Source organism: Bos indicus x Bos taurus, chromosome 14 (assembly GCF_003369695.1).
Source record: "Bos indicus x Bos taurus breed Angus x Brahman F1 hybrid chromosome 14, Bos_hybrid_MaternalHap_v2.0, whole genome shotgun sequence".
Classification (NCBI taxonomy): Eukaryota; Metazoa; Chordata; class Mammalia; order Artiodactyla; family Bovidae; genus Bos; species Bos indicus x Bos taurus.
The window spans coordinates 61,524,252-61,528,545 of NC_040089.1; the positions used below are offsets into that span (position 1 = coordinate 61,524,252).

The 4,294-nt window shown below is 43.5% G+C and overlaps 1 pseudogene; it reads left to right on the plus strand.

The window, feature by feature from the left end:
- The first annotated feature begins 290 nt into the window (after positions 1 to 290).
- Positions 291 to 782, plus strand: LOC113903967 (annotated as a pseudogene).
- Positions 783 to 4,294: the final 3,512 nt, after the last annotated feature.

Sequence of the window (4,294 nt, forward strand, 5' to 3'; positions counted from 1 at the left end):
TGCAGACAACCATCTACTTTACATCCAATAGCAAGAAGCAGAGGAGTGTGGCTAAGAGCTAGGGCTGTAGCTTTGTGCTTCCTGAGTTCAAAACCTAGGCTGGACATTTACTCACTCTGTACCTTAGGTAGGTGTCAGTTCTCTGGCCTCATTTTCTATATCTGTCAAATCAGTTCAATAATAGAACATTTCTGCTTTTCCACCCATTCCCCGCTTCCCCCACCTGCTTGAGCTACACCAGGCTCACTCGGAGCTCGGGCTCCTGCTAAGCTAGCGGGGCAGTGGCCATCATGGTCACCTACCGGGACCTCGTCAGGCATGATGGGATGTTCTCCATCTACGAGATCTAGAAGGTCGCTGATGGGCTGTGTCTGGAAGTGGAGGGGAAGCTGGTCGTAACACAGAGGGTAACACTGATGGCTCGGCTCATTGATGGAAATGGCTCCACTGAAGGGGGCGAAGGCACCTAAAGCACAGTAATCACTGGTGTCCATATTGTCGTGAACCATCACTTGCAGGAAACAAGCTTCACAAAAGGAGCTTACGAGAAGTACATTAAAAATGACGGAAACCTGAAGTATAGAGACCAGAAGAGTAAAGCCTTTCATGGCAGGGGCTACAGAACAAATCAAGCCCCTCCTCACTAATTTCAAAAACCGTCAGTTCTTTGCTGGTGAAAACACGAATCCAGCTGCATGGTTGTGCTGCTGGACTTGTGTGAGGATGTTGTGACCCCATATATGATTTTCTTTAAGGAAGGTTCCGAAATGGAAACATGTTAACAAGTGTGGCTGTGACTTTGGATCTAGCACCTATCTTCATAACTGGCTGGCAGCTGCTTTTCATCTACCAGGACTGAGACAAATGGGACTCAGGTCAACTTGAGCTCTTTATTTTGACATTGATTTATCTGGAGTAGAAGCATTATTTTTGAGGGGGGGGGTGGGAAACATACAACACATCATGTAGGTTGTCTAAAAATAAAGTTCATATAAATTCAAAAAATAATACATTTCTCACTAGGTCTTTTGAGGCTTAAGAATTAATTTATATAAAGCATTAAAGCCATTGTCTAGCAAATAGTAAGATGCCCAATTAACACTGACCACTAAGTCCATTGAAAAAAGTCTCTGGAGGCCTTTTGGACACTGGTAGATGACGGTGGCATAGCCTGTTCTAATCGGGACATCGGGCATTCCCTATCTCTTCCCTTCATCTAAGACGGTGCTTTTGAGAATCACACAGCAGCCATTAACTGTGTGAGTCATTGCCTATGAATTTACAGATTAAGCTCACTTATGTGTCTGTGGAGAGTTTATATGTCAGCTAAGTGGCTCTGCTTCCAGAGTTTGGATGGCTACTAGCTAAGTCTGGTATTCTCTCAAAAAACTAGTCTAGCTAGGGTTTATTCATATGGGTCTCTGAAATTTCTAGGAGAATGAAACTATGCAAGGCCTTTTGAGACCTAGACTCAGAACTGGCATGGTATTGCTTCTGCTGCATTTTGTTAGGTGAAGCAGTTCATAAGGCCAGATTCAAGGGGTAGGGAAATGCCATCTCTCACTGGGAACTATTTCAACGTCATCGTGCAAAAGGATATGTAAAAAAGGAAGAGAATAAGTGCAGCCGTTTTTGCCGTCTTCTACGGTACCCAATTTGTAGCATTTCTTCTACAGCATTTCTGGCAGGTGGTCATGTAGCTGAAACACCTTCAAAAACAGGGAGGTCACTGTTTTACCAGGCAACTCAGTATTGTTGAAGTGCTTTTATTATGCCTCTGTAGAGACACTGACTTCACAGAATTTTTTAATCATAGAATTGAAGGTCATCCAGGCAATGACATTTTTGAAGCCAGGTTTCTGTACAGGAAGCCACAGGAAGCCTGCAATTTCCACTGATTTGTCCCCGTTCTACCTCTTGGAGCAAAACAATATATTATGTATTTATTACTTCTTTGTTTTCAAGAGAGTCTAACTAAGGCCAGCTTGAGTATTACATACCAGGTGCATGTTCCCATTCATTCATTGTTTTCATTCACTTGTTCTTGCATTTAATATTTATTAAACAGATTCCATGGGCCAGGCACTCATTTTAAGATGAATAAAGGTACGGTGTCTCAAAGCAGTCATATTTAATACAAAGTTTCATTTTACCACTTGCCAAGTGTGTGACTTGGGAAATTTTAATTTTCTAATTTTCAGTTTCTTCATGTGAAAATTGGGTATATATTTCCTCATACTTTCAATTTTTAAAATATTTATTCACTTATTTTTGGATTGCCTGCCCTAGTCTTAGCTGTGATACACATGGTCTTCGTTGTGGCAGGCAAGATCTAGTTCCCTGACTGGGGATGGAACCTGGCTCCTGTGCACTCGGAGTATAGAGTCTTGACCACTGGACAACCAGGGAAGTCCCTATGAAAAAATTGGATATATAATATCTCTACTTCACAAGGTGGTTGCAATAATTAAATAAAATAAAATGTCTGGTCTTTAATAGGCCCTCAGTCAATGATAGCTGTCAGCTATGATTAAGGTTATTAAGGGATAATTCCTGTCCTGGATATGTTTCCTGGCATTTCTCCACATCTTGGTAATGCTTCTTTCTTTAGAATAAGTTACATTCTACACAGATAATATCGTATGGTATAGCACTTTGAATAAGTGGCCTTTGCATTCAGACATAACTAGGTGTGAATCCTCACTTAGCCATATACTAGTCTGTGACTTAAGTTCTCAAAGCCTCAGTTTATAAACCTGCAGACTAAGGGTGATAATAATCTTAGACTTGGTATGAGGAATATATGAGAGAACGTACATACAACCTTTAACATGGTGCCTGACACTTAGTGAGTCCCTCCACTACCCACTCTCCACCAGATGGAAGCTGTGAACTTTATTTGATACATTTTCATGATTTGTAGCATGGTGTCATGAAAAGAATCAGGAGAAAACTTGGCCCTGGATTTCCCTGGTGGTACAGTGGATAAGAGTCCACCTGCCAGTGCAGGGGACACAGGTTCAAGCCCTGGTCCGGGAAGATTCCACATGTCTTGGGCAACTAAGCCCATGTGCCACAACCACCAAGCCTGCACTCTAGAGCCTACGAGCTGGAACTAGTGAGCTCCTGCATTGCCGGAGGCCACAACTGTTGAGGCCTGTGCATCTAGAGCCTGTGCTCTGCAACAAGAGAAGCCACCGAAATGAGAAGCCCAGGCACCAATAAAGAGTAGCACTGGTTCACCACACTAGAGAAAACCTGCGTGCAACAGCAAAGACCCAGCATAACCAAGATAAAATAAATAAATTAAAAAAACACCTCAGTCAGGCCACTGTAGCTCTTGGGGGTCTTTGCCTCAAAGTATAAGGGAGGGGATGGATTCTGTGGTCCCCAGGATAGCTCACAGCTCCAGTAGCTTATTCCTCCAGGTTCTCTTCCTCCTTTGATCAGAAATAGAGTTATGTTCGGAGAAGGCAATGGCACCCCACTCCAGTACTTTTGCCTAGAAAATCCCATGGGCGGAGGAGCCTAGTAGGCTGCAGTCCATGGGGTCGCAAAGAGTCAGACACGACTGAGCAACTTCACTTTCACTTTTCACTTTCATGCATTGGAGAAGGAAATGGCAACCCACTCCAGTGTTCTTGCCTGGAGAATCCCAGGGACGGGGGAGCCTGATGGGCTGCCGTCTATGGGTGGCACAAAGTCGGACACCACTGAAGCGACTTAGCAGCAGTAGCAGCAGCAGAGTTATGTTGGGATGAGTGTAAGAGTGCAAGAAAATGGAGACTCAAAGCCTTTCCAAGATTAAAAATCTCATATTGTGAGTCTCAGCTCCCCACAAATGTGCCAGGCCACCCTGTTGTTTATAATCAAGTATTGTGGTCCAGAGAGCCAAAGTCAGAGAGAAACTGCCCTCCTTCATCCAGGCCTCGTGCCAGAAGTTTCACACCGTGCTGTTCTGAATACTGGGCATCACAGCAGCTGTGACTGAGGGGACGGCCACAAGATAGAGTCTGTTTGCAAAGTTGTAACAGCACTGTCAGATGTTACAGGTAAATGCTTAACAAACTTTCTTACATTTTCCTTTCTGTGTCCTCCAAAGGTAGGAAAACAACTGTTTGCCTCTCCATCTGCATTTGCTCATGTGCTTTCTTCTGATTTTCTTCAAGCGACAGCCTCATATACATAACCACTGTGAAAATAACTTAAAACCGAAAGACAACACCAACTGATGACCTGCAGCTAATCTCCCATCACTGGCTCAAATATTGTTCAGAGTTAGAAAGAAGGTAGT